A 16,814-nucleotide genomic window follows, 5' to 3' on the forward strand; every position below is an offset into this window, starting at 1 on the left:
TCACCTTTGGTTTAGTCTCTACTTCCCTTAAACATGCTTATTCCAATTGCTATCAATGTCCAACCTTTGTAAGTTATACCACCACCAAATGTGGTCGCAAATCAACCATGGGGTCAAAATATTGGACCACTAATCTTAGGAGCCACTGCAGTATTTCCCAAGTTCAGTGGTGATGGCTAGATTCCCGTTGAGGATCATCTGAGTGCCTTCCACTCATCTTGTGCTATTATAAGTGTCTCGACATAGGAAGTTGCTATGAGGTTATTTGTGCGGACACTAACTGATGCTACTACAGATTGGTTTAGCCATCTTCCTCATCATTCTATCACTAGCTGAAATGATATGAAAAATGCCTTCGAAGACAGATTCAAGGCTCCTGAGGATGAAAGTTCCCTATTTTTCCAACTTAGTCAGATGAAGAAGGAAATGCATGAACCAATGAGGGAATTTGTAGCCAAGTTTAATAGACTCATTCAAAGAATTCCTAGTGCATCTAGACCCAATGCAGAAAGTCAAAAGTCATTCTTTATTAATGTTGTGCACCCTGACATAAGCTTCCATCTTATAAGAGATGCATGCATCAATTTGGCTACCACTTAGAGACTTGCAATCGAGCTAGAAGATGCATTTATAAATGCTGGGAAATCGAAACGAGAAGTTCAAACTCTAGGAACAACTTCTTCTTCAAAATCTACTGATCTCGTGTTGCAAAAATTGATGAATGGCATTGCAATGATGAAGAGGCAATAGAATAAAGTACATGGTCCTTATCAAGACCCTTACCAATAAATGCATAGGTGGTCACCATCTCAAAATTTTGATAAGAATCCCACATTGACTCCTTCTCCAACAAGATTGCAAATCCAAGAAGCTCCCAAGCAAACCATGTGTTTGTTTCACATGACCTCTGATCACAACGAACGAGATTGTGTTGAATGGTTGAATTGTATTCAATTAGCAAGGGATGCTATTGCTACAGAGTAGATGTCTAAGGAACCAAATACAAAAAATGAAAATTCAGGCACCTATTTCCTGGAATATGAATCAGATTCTGAAAGGGGAGGCACTGTGCTCACAACTCTACAAAGTCTTGCATGCATAGTAATGACTAGAGGACAGAGAAATCAAAAACCTTACCTAAGTAATGATTCAAATAGACCTTTTTCCAAAGGTAAAGAACCTACACACAATGATGCAAAAAAGGTCATAGAATTAAGGATCTTGAATAGAATTGAAACATAAGCTAGTACTTCAGCCTTTGACATTGTTGAATTTTGCAAATCCTCCTCCATATCAATTTCTCGTACTAAGTACTTGAAGCTTAATCCTAAGGAATTAGATAAATTTGTTCAGTATGTTAAAAGTGATTCTACTAATAATGCACAATTTGCAAGTAATACTTCTAACAGTTCTAAGGCCCGAATTGAGCCAATTTTTGTTTCTGAAAGATGCAGAATAGATAGCCCTTATAATGAGACAATTGTAAATTTTGTTATGAATGAAGAGCATGAAAAGAAGCCCAAACCATTCTATATTTTGTTACTATTGAATGGCCAGAAGCTTAGTAATTGCATTATCGATTCTGGGGCATTAGACAATGTCATGCCTAAGGTCGTTGCTCAAGCCCTGGGTCTAGATTGTACTAAGTCTTTTGGCAGTTGCTACTCTATGGATGGGAAACAGTTACCATTAGTCAGTCAAATTAAAGATGTACAGGTTGTCCTATATGCTTGCCCTGAGAAAAGAGTTAAGCTCGCAATCCTTTTGGCAGATATCCCAGCCAGTTACAGAATGCTTCTCAGTAGAACCTTTTGTAAAGACATGGGCAAAGAGATCAAGTTAGACTAGTCAAAAGCTTACATTCTTGTAGGAAAGAAGCGGGTGAAGCTAGAACTTGAATCAAAGAATAAGTATATAGTGATGCCCTCAGACAATCCCAAGGCACAAATATTGTTTGAAGAATGTCAATTCAGAAACTATGTGATCATTCAAGAGGAGCAATGCATGGTAAGTGAAGTCATGAATTTTGAAGATACCCTTTGGACTCTTGAATTCGACAGGAGCTATTCAAATTTGGGGTTAGGTGCCGGTGTTTTCCTTATCTCACCTACAAGAGATATTTTTCCTTTTTCTTTCAAATTGGATTTTCATAATACTAACAATACTGCTGAGTATGAAGCATTTCTATTAGGACTGCACGAAGCGAAATTAAAAGGAGTGAAATAATTAAAAGTAAGAGGCGATGCTGAGATTAGCGTGAAGCAAGTAAGAAACCAATTTTGTGTTAAAAATGAGAGACTGAAGCATTATAGAAACTTAGTTTGGGATGAGATAGAATCATTTGAAACATTTTCTATTGAGTTCATCCCTCATGCTCAAAACACAAAAGTTGACTCTCTGGTTGTTTCAACATCGTTGTTATTACCTCACCCAGAGTTTAAAAATGACACTTATAGGATTGAGATGATCCACAAACCTAGAGTCCTAGATAGAATTAATCACTGGCAGGTTTTTAATGATGATGCCCAATTAAAGGAGTTCATTGGGTGTGTTGGAGATTTCACTGAAATTTTCTTTGAAGGATCTAAACATGACGACAAGTCAATTGGAGGAGAACCTACTAAATCCAGGGAAACTCTTCAACTCAAAGGAAATAGGATTCTTAAAGGTCTGGTATCTCTAGAACACCTTTTTTGTAGAAAGGATGATAGTACTCAGAAAAAAGATGTTGATTCTAAGGAAAGGAGAGAAGAACATGATAAAATTAACATTGGAATTGAAGAAAATCCAAGATTGATTTCTATTGGTACAACCTATTCTATGGTGGAAAAGGAGAAATTAGTTGAACTCTTTATTCAATACCAAGATGTTTTTGCAGGGGGGGTATGAAGACCTAAAAAGTTTCAGGAACAGTGAATTTTTACATCATATACCATTGAAGCCAGAAGCTACCACTTTCAGACAAAAGCTTAGGAATTATAACCCCAAGGTGTTCAAAGCTATTTTTAGAGAAGTAGAGAAGATTTTGAAAGCTTGTATACTATATCCCATACATCATTCAACATGGGTAGCAAATATCGTCCCTATGAGGAAGAAGAATGGGGAAATCAAGATCTGCGTAGATTTTAGGAATTTAAATCAAGCAAGCCTTAAAGATAATCATGCGCTCCCTACCATGAATCACATCTTGCAGACTGTGGTTGGATCCGAAATAATGTCTATTCTCAACGGATATTTAGGATATAATAAAATCAGCGTTGCACCAGAAGACTAGCACAAAATAGCCTTCATAACACCATGGGGGACCTTTTCTTATAACCCAATGCCTTTTGGTTTAATTAATGCAAGTGCTACCTTTCAAAGAGCCATGGATTCCTCTTTCAAAGACTTGAGAAACAAAATCATTGCGATATACTTGGATGATCTGACAGTGTATTCCCAAAAGAGAGCGTCTCACTTCAAAGACCTTGAGAAAGTAGTCAATAGATGTAGACAACATGGTATCTCCTTGAACCCCAAGAAGTCTGTGTTCTTTGTAGAAGAAGGTAAACTCTTAGGACACATCATCTCTTGAGATGGCATAAGAATCAACCCAGAAAGAGTGAAAGCAATTTAGAAGTTGTCCCTACCCACTAACAGAAGTGATCTAAAATCCTTCTTTGGTCAGATTAACTTCCCGAGGAGTTTTGTGCTAGAGTTCTCTAAAAAAGTGAGATATATACTAAAAATGATGAGTGAGAAGCATCCTTTTAGGTGGTAGGAAGAAGGAAAGAAGGATTTTGAAGATATTAAAGCAACCATTACAAATGCCCCAATGTTGGTAAGTTCAAATTTTGAAAAGGACTTCATCATATATTGTTACACTTCTGAACATTCTTTATCCAACATCTTGACTCAGCCAAATGATGAAGGCAATGAAGTCCCGATTGCTTTTATGAGTGTTCTGCTAAAAAACCATGAATTGAATTACACTCAGATAGAGAAACATGCATTCGCAATGGTAAAAGAATTAAAACAATTCAGGTATTATATCTTACACTCTCATTCTATTGTATATGTACTTGAGACCATAGTCAAAAGCATTTTAACTCAACAAGAAGTGGGAATGAATAAGAGGGCAATGTGGGTGGCTAGGGTGCAAGAATTTGACCTACCAATTAAGCCTACCTCTTTGGTGAGAGGGCAGGGGTTGTGTAATTTAATGGCTGAAAGTAAGGACACACCTCCCAAAAAACGTAAGGAAACTCATATCATTTTGCTGGTCAGTCTAATAGATCCCTGGTTCTCAAACATCACATATTTTTTGACATATGGTGAATGTCCCCCTAACATGAATCACAAAGAAAAGTGAAGTCTCAGATTGAAGGCCTAGAAATATATAATTTTAGATGGAGTCTTATACAAAAGAGGAATTGACAGAACCTTCTTGAGGTGCATGGATACCAAACAAGAAAAGGAATTGCTGAAAACTTATCATTCAGAAGCTTGTAGAGGACGCTTCTCATCTATATTCACTTCCTTCAAGATTCTCAAAAATTGCTTCTATTGGCTGGGAATGTTCAAGGATGCTTATAATTATGTGAAGAGTTGTGAGAAATGGACCAGCTTTTCACCGGACGCCCCCAACTAGCAGCACTACCTCTCAGGCTTGTGGTTATCGATGAACCTTTTCAACAATGGGGCATTGATTTTATTGGACCATTGAATCCATCATCCAATGCTGGGCATAGCTACATCTTGACAACAATAGATTATTTTACGAAGTGGGTCGAAGCTATCCCAACTAAGAAAGAAAATTCCCAAGTGGTCTGTGATTTTCTAATGGAACACATCTTTGTTAGATTTGGAGTACCTAAGAAAATTGTTTCAGACAATGCCACTTATTTCTCATCTAAGGAGATATCCCTTTTCTATTATAAACATGGGGTGTCATTAGCACACTCATCAGACTACTTTCCACAAGGGAATGGGCAAGCAGAGTCTAGCAATAAGAACTTGGTGGCCATAATCAAAAAGTTGGTGTCTGATAATTCATGGGATTGGCATAAAAGACTATATGAAGCATTATGGGCAGATCAAATTACACCAAAAACGGTGATTGGTATGGCCCCCTTTGAGTTGGTATATGGGATTGGCACTCAGGTATCTTTACCACTAGAACTGTCAGCTACAAAGTTGCAATCAGTAATTGAAGATCAGTTTTTCAAGGACTCTCTGGAGAAAAGAATAATGTACCTTCATAAGCTAGAAAATGAGAGAAATAAGTTGGTAGATCACACCATAGAGCACCAGATGAAGGTAAAGAATATTTTCGACAAGAAGACATGACCACATAGTTTCCTAAAAAATGATGAAGTTCTTTTGTGGGATAAGAGAAAGGAACCAAAAGGAGCACATGGAAAGTTTGAATCTCTCTGGAAGGGTCCATTCTTTATTTCAGAAGTTGTTCGCCCAAACACTTACTGGTTGAAGTATCCAAATGGAATGGTCCTATCTTTTACTTATAATTGGCAAGATCTGAAATTGATTAAGCTCCAGGCATGGCAATTTCATCTTCTATGTACATAGCCTTTTTTTTGTGTTTGGTCTTTCCTTCCTTGTAGTCTTGTTGTGTGTGTTTTGGTTCGTTTATTTTCTTGTTTTCTGAGTTCTCTGTGTATTTCACATACACAGTCCCCAGTCAAAGCCCCTATTAGTCAGAGATAGAGTTGCCATTTCGTACCAAAGATCACATGATACCCCACATACATGATCTAGTTGTATTATTACACCGTGTGAAAGGTTTAGCAAATGTGTTCTTGTTTGAGGAGTGGATGTTCAGATACGTTGAGATCATTTTAAAAGGTGATCAATGGATGGATTGAGTGGATATTATTACAACTTCATTGAGATCCCAACTTAAGCACGCTAAAGAATCCCACGAGGATTTCTACATGGCCTCGTATTTAACCTATTGCATTGCCTTTACATGTGATCTCACTCCCTTGCCTCATGAGATATGGAGTGAAGAGATGATTGTTTTTCAATATTGTCCTCCTTTGTAAAAGGATAAGGTTTTAGAGGATTTTCACAAAGTGCATGATGTACTCCTGGACAAAGTTTGTTTGTCTTTGGAAAATGCGAAGATGTTGAGGCTCTCCCTTGAGGCACAGGGACTAGTTCGACAATATGGGAGCTTCTTTATCCAATTTCCTAGGTTCATGTATTTGAGGGTCGATGGATTCGATGATGAACCTGTGAAGTTACCCCGGTATGCCCTAGATTTCTTTGTGTTAGTTGAGTTATGCAGACAACTTTTTCATGTTATCAAAGACAACCTACCATAGAAGAATTTGGAAATGGCCTTCCCTATCAAATTAGGTTCATTCGTCTATAGTAGTATGGATAACGCTTCCATCATTGTAAGCAATCTACTTGGGTTCAACCTTGGTTTCTATCATAGCAAGAGAAATTTCGACAGTAAGGGGTATGCAGCCCAAATTCTCGGCCTTGAAGTTCATCCTCCAGCCACACCATATTTAGAAGATCTTTGGAGAGACTAGAAGAATGAGGAAGAGGTTCTAAAAAGGGATCATTCAAGACTGACCTTGTCGTAGATTAATTCTTTCAAACTGAAATTCAATATAGGAGAAGTAGAGGATGATGGTTCAGACATGGTTGAACCTAGTTGGAAAGAATCAGATGAAACAAAGTCCTTAGCAGTTGATTGGTACAAGTAGGAAGAAGATCACATTAATCAAAGGTCTAGGTTCATACTTACCTATAGAGATGATTGGCTATAGAAAAGGGCTCAAAGAATTGTCAATGAACCTCCTATTGAGGTGACTTCTTCCCTTGAACCACTTCATTCTGACAGTTCATTTTCTCCTATTGTAGGTAGCGCATCTATTCTGGATACAAAGGAAAAGTCTCCTCCCCATTTACAAACTATGGCTCCTAGGACAAGGTCCCAATCTAAGTTAGAAGCCTTGAAATGGTTCAAAGCCCAGAAGCAAGAGATGGCATCCCAAGGGCAAGATTCGGGTGATGGACTGCATTAACCTGATGGAGGAGATGGTGATGTTCAGTTTATCAAAGCTCCTAAGATAGACCAATCTAAATTTCTAACTCCAATTAGGGATGCTCAGATGATACCTATGAGTCCTACCATTCCTCCATGGTTGTCAAGTTCAATTAGTAAGAAAAGGAGTCTGCAACCAGTGTCTACGCCAGTTAAGGATATAGTCACAAAATATGTAGCCAGAGGCTCAAAGGCAAAGAAAGCAAAGACATATGCTTATTTGACCAAGGATCCAGTGATAAGGAAAATCACTGTGAAAGTGACCACCTATAAGCAAAAGAAAGAATCTGGAGATGTCGACGAAGAAGGATTCAAGGTCGCTTCAATTAAATTGGGTACCCTCAATAGGAGCACTGGTAATAATTTCTTTAAGTTTTCTGCTGACCACATGCTCACGTAGTCCGAAAAGGATAGTAAGGAAAAGAAAGAATTGAAGGGGATGATAACTACCATGGCTGCGTATATTGACTCTCTGATCAATCTTGGAGCTTTTCTAGTTATACAGGTTTCACAGCCGTTTGATCCCAGTTCGGTTGAGAGTCAACAACTAATGAGGCATGTGAAGAAAGGAAAGTTGCTAACTGATGCCATGGGAAGCTGTAAAAATGGTATAATTGAGGAAGGCAATAAATTTATCTCTAAATTTACTAGTGTGTACATAGAGGGTGAAACACTGCTAGGAGAAATTCAAACCTTGGTCCCTGGATGGGAGACAGAGCTAGCGCACTACCAAGCAGTGGTTTTCCAAATAATAGAAGTAGAACATTTTGGAGTTCCCAAATTCTTGAACAAAAATTCTATGAAGAATGTAGACCCTTGCATGCTATTTGTCTTGAAGAACAATATGCACTGGAAAGAGGCTATCTACAGAGAAACAATCAAAGAAATACAAGGCATTAAAACTCAGATCATAGAAATGCATGAAGAGCTCATAAAAGATATGAAGATTGTGAATCAATTAGGGGTCTTGCAGTTTGATGAATGGAATATGGATTCTGACGTGTTAACAAAGAATTTCAGTGAAGCGGTTGAACAAATCATAGATAGTGAGATGCCTAAAGCCGAAGACCTCTTTGCATTAGCAAGTATCGAGTCCATGCTACGCCTGAACAAAAATCTGATGCCACATCAGAGCCTCAAAATGAAAGAATACAGGTGGCAAAAAGATACGTGCAGGGCTTGATTGATGAGTTTAAAGAATCCTCATTCATTTGCAACGCAAGAATTCATGTCCACATTTTAGAGTTGGAAGCTCGTGCACTAAACGGTAGGAGAGGAAGTCAAAATTGAAAAAGATGCTAGAAACTGAACGGTTCACCTTTCAGTATTTATTTTCTTTTGTTGTTTAATTGCTCTTTCATTTTATAATGGTTTCTTTTTGTAACCAAAAGAGCTGGGTTTTGATGGAGGCTCTTTCAGGTTTGAAAAACTATAAATGCTGGGGCATTTGACTGTTCTTTTTTGGAAACAAGTAATAGGAAGTAGCAGATATAGATAACAATAGATGTTATAGACTTAGATAATTTAAAAAAAAACAGTGATCTGAGATAGTATATGGAATTTTTTCTTTCTAAGACTTTGTGCATGGAAGTGTTACATACATATATGAAGAATTTCAGGTTTGAACTTTGAAACTCAGTGTTCAAAGCATCGAATTATCATTACTTTGTGAATGTGGTTTGGCAATTCGAAAATCCTTGTCACTATTCTCTTCTTGTAAGTGCATTAGTTTAGTTTCTTAATTCATGTTATATTTTTTGATGAAGATTCATTCTTTGAAGTGGATTTTGTATGTGTGATGGTTTATTTTCAATCATTTATTCAAAGTTTGTATTGTTTCTTACCTCATTGCCCAAGAGCAATTGAGAGATCCTTAGGCACTTTCTGAAAAAAGTGTAAAAGTAATATTGAATTCATTGTAAAACTAACAAGGGAGCTATACCTTATAAAAATTCAGAGAGAAAGGTAATAAAACCACACTTTCTCAACTGTTGTGAATTGTCATTGTTCCTATTATAAAGTTGGGCATGGAGTAAATCTGATAATTGTTAGAAAAGGACAATCTGTTCACTAACAATTATATAATATCATATTGTATAATTTATATAATATAATATAAAATTAATTAGTATATCAAATAGTTAATTAAATAATAATTCATATTATAATTTATTTCTTCATTTTATTTATTATTATTATTTTACTAATATATATAATATTATTTATTAAATTCAATCTTATAAATGTGGTATTATTATTGATCAAATGCAATTATAAATATATTTATTTGATTTTTTTCTCCTTATTTAACTCTATTATTAAAATTGATCTTGGAAATGAGGACATTACACCCTCTCCCTCTCCCTCTCCCTCTCCTCCCTTTTGTCTAAATCCTACTCATCTTGCTCAATGGCCTCCATAACATAGCCTTCTAGTATGAGATTGGAAAGTTCCATGGTAAAAGGGGCATACTTGTAATTGACCTTGTACTGACCGCATGCCTTCTCCAAACTATCCTAAATAGTGGAATACATAGACATGGGTTTCAATGGATATTGCCCACCGCCAAACCCCCCCGCCCACAATCACCTCTTATCGCTCCACCTCCCTTATCGGTATCTCATCTATGAAGAATATGCACACAAAATCCCTAATTAGGGGTCCCAGTAAGTGGTGAAGGAACATACATAAAAATTCTTTGTGGTGACCTTCACTAGTTGGTGGCTCACAGGGTTTGTACCTTGCTGGGTTGTCTAGCAAATCTAATTAATTATTTAATGTTAAGAAAATATCAAATTTAAATAAATAATGAATTTTAGGAAATATTAAAAAATCATACATTCTCATTATAGTATATTGTAATGCAAATAGTGACAACTTAGAAAAAATTCAAATTGTTTTTCTTAATGTATACCATACTAGGAAATTTGACTATGTTCTATGAAATGGATTTCTACTAAGTTAAGTTTAAATTATTGAATGTGATCCCCACACAAAAAACAACAATTAGAAGACCAAAAGTCACAAATTAAATTCGAAAAAGATGTCTCATGAGATTTCAATCATAGTCTCCACAATGAGAACACATTGCCTCAACCAAGCTAATATTACAAATATATTCTAAATTTTATATTATCCACATATCATATACATTGATGAACATATGGGAAGAAATAATAAAATACCTTCAACTTTTCATATTCATGATTTACTTAGTCGTGCTAGATGAAGGAGATTTAGTAGGGAGATGAAGGCTCATACAGATATCATTACAATGTATTCCAGGGCTTCAGACACAAATATCTCATTATGGAAATTAAAGCTTTCTTAGCAAGGAGATGATGATTTGGTTCTTTATCATGTGGAATGAGGGAGAGCCTCAAGGTTTTAATTGGATTGATAACAATCAAATGGTAAAGGATAGTTTAAATTTGATAGGAGTGGGCTCTTACATTTGGCAAACACCACCAATATGATAGTTTCCACACTAACACAAGGCAAGATTAGAGATAGGAAATTTCTTTGCAAAGTAATGCTAGAGAGTGATGAAATAATTACGCAGGAGATGTGGAACTTGGATGAAAATGATTCTTCTTGGATGCTTGTTTGGAAGCTTGTGAATGACTCATGTAGAGATGTTAAAGGTGAATATTTAGTATATAAATTAAATATGGAAGTAGAAGCTAATAAAATATGATAATATATGGAAATATGCTAATATATGTTATGTAGAGGGAGAGATATAGAGGGTCATAAAACAATAGATAGACAAATATAGAGGTGGAAAGAGTGACATAGAAGGTAGTTAAGAAATAGAGGTAGGGGAAAAGAAAATAGATTTATAAAGATTAAAAATGGAGGGGTGGATAAAGATGGTAGAGATAATTATATAGAGAGGATACATAAAGAAACAATGAGAGAAGGGAGCTAAAAAGTGAAGATGGGGATGATAAAGATGGAAAAGTAATGTGTGTGTGTGTGTGTGTGTGTGTGAGAGAGAGAGAGAGAGAGAGAGAGAGAGAGTATTAATGTGTAAAGAAGAGATAATGAGATAGGAAGAGAATTAAATGGTGAGATAGATTGATAGAGAGGTGATAAGATTTAGACATACATTTTCGACGCATCCATTGCACACTAAGATGCGATTGCTAATTATTAGTATCATAAGAGATAATTATGCACTGCCTTGACTTTATGGTTTGAGTATACGATCGACACTTACTGGCCCATAATTTGAGTAGGACCAAGTAATCAAGGGTAAAATATTGAAAATGCTATCATATCAACCTACTCCTTAGAAATAAGGTCTGCAACCATGTCTGGCTAAGTTGTCAGTAAACGGATTGCAAGTGTTACAGCAAAGAGGCGAGACTTAAATCCCCCAAACATATTGACATTATCTAAAGTGGTTGATTTGAGTCAGCGATTACTTACAGCCATCAAATCTGGGCAACAAAAATTCTACTCATGCATAGAATTTAGAGCGACGTTTCTTTTTCACCTTAGCAATTTCTCTATGATGCCAACAACTTAGCGATGAAAAATGGGACCAAATATGTTGACTTCCCATGCATCGAATCCAAAGTCACATGTCCTTTTCACCTCAGTGGTTCTCTTTGTTGCTAACAACTTAACGATGCGAAATGACAAAATATGTTGAGCTCTTTTTCTTGCAGTTTAGATAATAACCGAGGAAACTCCCCCAAGAAATAGGACAGGGACTCTTTATTGCAAATGCATCCAATTCATGAACTTGTCTGACATTGATTGCATCTCTGAACCCTTTGAAATACAAGGCATGAAAGTTAGGCTTTTGACCATCTATTTTGTTAAATACAGCTAAGCTTTTTAATTGCCTCTTCGAATTGAAATTGTGCAGAGATTCTTTTGGAAAGATATTTGGGGTGGGGGGATTTTTCAAAGTGGGAAAATTATTCCTAGGCCTTCTTTGTGCTATTATATGGTTTTTTCATTTGAAGAGTTATGGAGAGGTTGGAGATATTATTTTGTTGGGTGACTCGCTTGTTGGAAATCAGACAATAATTTCAAATAACGACACATTTGAGTTGGGTTTCTTCAGCCCAACGAAAGCAACTGGTATATTGACATTTACTAAATATCAGATAAGACGATTGTTTGGCTGGTCAATAGGGAGGTTCTTGTGAGGAACCAAACACTTAAACATCACACACTAAGAATTGATTCTTATACCAAAAATCTTAATTAATCAAAATTGACTTATTTTTCTAAACCATATTTCTTTCTTAATGTATGATGTTTAAAGATAGCCACCAAAAATAGGTCTAGCATTTTAACGCTATCAAGAGAAGGCAATCTAGTACTATAAGATGCAGAGGACACATCTATTTGTTGGTCAGTCAACATAGCAACCAATAGCAACCATGGCATCACAGGCTGTACTATCAGATTCTGGTATTTCTGTAATGCTGAGCAGTACTGCAGGCAATAAATCGAAATGTTTGTTGATTTATGATTACTTCCCCAACCACTCTCTCAATTCTTTCTTGTTCACCAGTAAATCCAAAAATAAATGGGAAGCATTTATTTGGAAGACATGATTAAAGATGGCTCTAGGCGCTACAAGAGGGTTACTTTATCTCCATGAGGAATGCATAAATTGCATTATCCAGTACTGTTATGTGAAGCCTAAAAACGTTCTGTTGGATAACAATATGTCACCAAAATTGCGTAGAGATTTGAGCCGTGTGTTAACTGTTGGGTGTATATGTGAAGTTCAATAGTCACTCTTTTATTTTTTACATTTTATTATTGTTTCCCTCCAATTGTTCATCTCTTCATTTCCTTTGAGACTCTATAAAGATGTATTGAAGGTTTATCATTATGGATTATATTCAAAGAGCTAAAGCAACAGCTATGATGTAAAGTTCAGATATTTACATTAATAGAGATCTTCCCTACAGTGTGGACGTAGCCACAATTCATGGTGAACCATAATAAAATCGTGTGTTTGCATTTTCTATTTCTATTGCTTGTTTTGTTTTTCTAGTTTGCACTTTCAACGAACTTCACAGTTGGTATCAGAGCTTGATGTAGATGCTGAAATTGATTTTGTGTTTAAAAATCCAGAGTCATGGAAGATTTGTGTGCAAAAATTCTCAAGACAGAATTTTAGTATGTGGGAAGTTTAGATGTGTTTGTTACTAGTCAAGCAAGACTTGGTGATAGCGATTGATGGAAAAGCAAAGAAACTGACTGCAATGAAGGATGAAGAGTGGGATAAAACAAATGAGAAAGCAAAGGCAACAATATTTCTTTCTTTATCACAGAATGTTTTATTCAATGTTGACAATGAATCTTCAACAAAGGATGTTTGGTATAAACTTCAAAGTATGTATGAAATGGCCTTAGCTGCAAATAAAATATTTATTACGAAGAAGCTTTACAAGCTGAAAATGAAGGATGGGACTGTGATGTCAAATCACATAAATGATTTGAACACTTTGCTATGTCTAGCAGCTTTGGTTGGTATGACACAAGATGATAAATCTAAAGCTATCATCTTGTTGTGTTCATCACCTCACAACTGGGATCTTGTTGTTACGACAATTGGTACTTTTAATTTCTCAAAAAGCGAGTTGGTCTATGATGAAGTTATGGAAACTCTACTTAGTGAGGATATGTGGAGAAGCAATAAGGAATCCTCATTTGGTGAAGCCTTGACAACAGTCAACATCGAAAATAGAGGAAGAAGCCAAAATAGAGGGAGGAACAATCATCATAGAAGATCAAAATCAGCTAGGCACTCGAAATCAAGGGAAATGAAAGGAGGAGACTATTGGTTTTGGGGCAAAAGTGGTCACACAAAAAAAGATTGTAGAGGTAATAAGAGAACAAGAATGAGTGCGGGAAAGTCAAGCCAACACTGTCTATAACAAAGATGATGGCATGTTGATTTTATCTATAACCGAGACCACTTTAGCCTCATGGGTTTTGGATTCCAGCGTATCATTTCACACCACTTCATGTATGGAATGCTTACCTAATTATCAAGAAGGTAAGTTTGGTGAAGTATACTTGGGTGATAATAAGGCATGTGAAATAATAAGAAAAGGAGATATTTTATTATCTTTGAAAGGAGACACTAAATGGCTATTAAAAGGTGTGCGTCATGTTCCAAAACTAAAGAGAAATATGATTTCTATAAGTCAGCTATATGCACAAGTTTTTCTCATTTTTCTAACTGATTCATGGAAAGTCATAAAGGATCCATGTTAGATGCAAAAGGAGACAAGACTGGGAGTTTGTATATTGTAGAAAATATTAGTGAAGTGGGGGCTGCCATGTCAGTTGAAGATGGTAATTCAGAATTGTGGCATCAAAGGCTCTGTCACATGAGCAAAAAGGGCATTGCTATTATGCATAAAAGGGAGCAATTACCGAGGCTGAAATCAGTTGACTTACAATTTTTTGAACATTGCCTCTATGGAAAATAGAAGTGGGTCAGCTTCTTGAGGACAAGACATGAAAAGAAAGGTACTCCTTTGGCTCTTGTTTATTTTGATGTGTTTAGACCCACCAAGGAAAGCTCTGTTGGAGGAGCGAACTTCTTTGTCACCTTCCTTAATGATTGCACAAGAAATGTATGGATTTACATATTGCATAAGAAATCTGATGTTTTTAGCAAGTTTAAAATCTTTAAGACTTTAGTTGAGAATTAGACTAGCCACAAAATAAGTGCTTGCAAATGGATAATGGTAGAGAGTTTTGTTCATTGGAGTTTGATTCATTTTGTCCGGACAATGACATCTGTAGAATTAAGATTGTCCCATTCACCCCATAAGAAAATGAAGCAACGAACATGATGAATAGAACAATCCTTGAGAAGTTTTGCTGTATGCATTCTAATGCTAGTGTAGGCAAGGAGTTTTGGGTAGTGGCATGCAATATAGCAGTATATTTAATCAACCGAAGTCCCTCTTCTCGGTTGGACTTTGCAATACCTAAGGAAGAGTGTCTGGCAAAGAAAATCTCATGTTCACACATCCAGGTGTTTGGATGCGAAGTTTATGTACATGTGCTAAAGGAGAAAAGACAAAAGCTTGATCCAAAGTCACAAAAAGCCATTTTTGTGAGGCTATGGTGAAGACCAGTTAGGTTTTCGAATATGGGATCTAGTTGGGAAGAAAATCATCAGAAGTAGAGATGTCATCTTCAATGAGAAGGTATTTCCAACATTACACAACAAAGAGAATACGGAATGTGAATATGCCTCTTTCTCTATTTTTGATAATAGCTCTAATGCTGACAGAGATCAAAACAATGCTTCTTCTAGAAATTTATCCCCAGATTCAGTTCTAGTTCCTGCCCCTCTTTCCACTTCATCCACTAGCATGTGGAGTCATTCCAATACTACTGGTGAACAGAGTATTGAAGAATTAGACAATCATGGTCTCAATGAGGAACATGGTAATCAGTACCTGCCCCTCTTTCCACTTCATCCACTAGCATGTGGAGTGATTCCAATACTACTGGTGAACAGAGTATTGAAGAATTAGGCAATCATGGTCTCAACGAGGAACATGGTAATCAGTACACTTCAAATCAAAGCAGAGCAGACAATCCTCTGCTTAAAGGTGGAGATTTTGGGACAGCACCTGCCTTTCATGGCAGTAATATGGAACTTCACAATTCCAGCCCACATCACCAGCTCTTTATTCCACATTTAGATGAAGTTTTAGCCACTCGCGGCTCCCCTGCTCACTCTTATGGTTCACACCATACCTTGGATGTAGAGAGGGATATAATTTATTTGCTAAACCCACAGTTCATAGTGAAATCCTTGGTGATTGTTCTATATCACGTGACCTGTATGAACATGCTTCTAATAACACTATAGAAGACTGCAGGGATGGTTCCCTATTACATCACAATACACACCGACAAATTGGTCACGCAGGAAGATAGCTAAATGTTGACTCTGGCCGACAGCATGGGCTAAGAACTGAGTAGAGTCTACCCACAGAAGGAGTCACACAATTTCACCATGGAAATGGACTTCAAACCAATGACAATTTGCATGAACCGATTCCTACTTGCATTGATTGGCATAAAACACACGTAGATCACACAGGGAATGCCCACAGTGATCATCGACAGCATGCTCAAGCGAGTGAATTGAATCTGCCAACGCTTGAACTCACACAGCATAGCCACTCTTGTCAGCAGCTCACCCACAGCTCCCTTGCTTCCTCTTACAATTCACAAAACACCATCCCTCTAATGAACGTGAGTAGAAAAGAGCCCGCAGACAGGGACAATACAGATAATGTTTATGGTGGAAGACGTCACTTGTATGAACAAGCTTTTAACTCTGGCATCGACTGGCATGAAGCACGCATCAATTCTCCAATTTTCCACACGCTTGGGTCTGATCTTCATGCGTTTGACACGGCCCCTATGCAAAATCTTCCACCGCAAGTTTCTGATAGTCAGCAAGGTAATAGTGTTCTTCGCTCACGACTATTAGCACATGATGAAAATATCAACAATAAACATAGCATAGAGGGTTGTGTAAACAATTCATCTGCCAGGGCTCAATTTACAAGTGAGCAGAGTCACTCACACAAGAGTGATTTACATATGAGGATTGTGCATTCAAATTCTAAGAAGAGTCATTACACATTTTCAAAAGGTAGTGACTTTGAATTCCAAATAGAAAACTCCCTGGATAAAGAAAAGGGACATTCTAATCTTAATGACAATATTCAGGGGC

The sequence above is a fragment of the Cupressus sempervirens genome, chromosome 3, assembly GCF_028749045.1.
Source record: "Cupressus sempervirens isolate cs-2001-9-10 chromosome 3, ASM2874904v1, whole genome shotgun sequence".
Taxonomy (NCBI): Eukaryota; Viridiplantae; Streptophyta; class Pinopsida; order Cupressales; family Cupressaceae; genus Cupressus; species Cupressus sempervirens.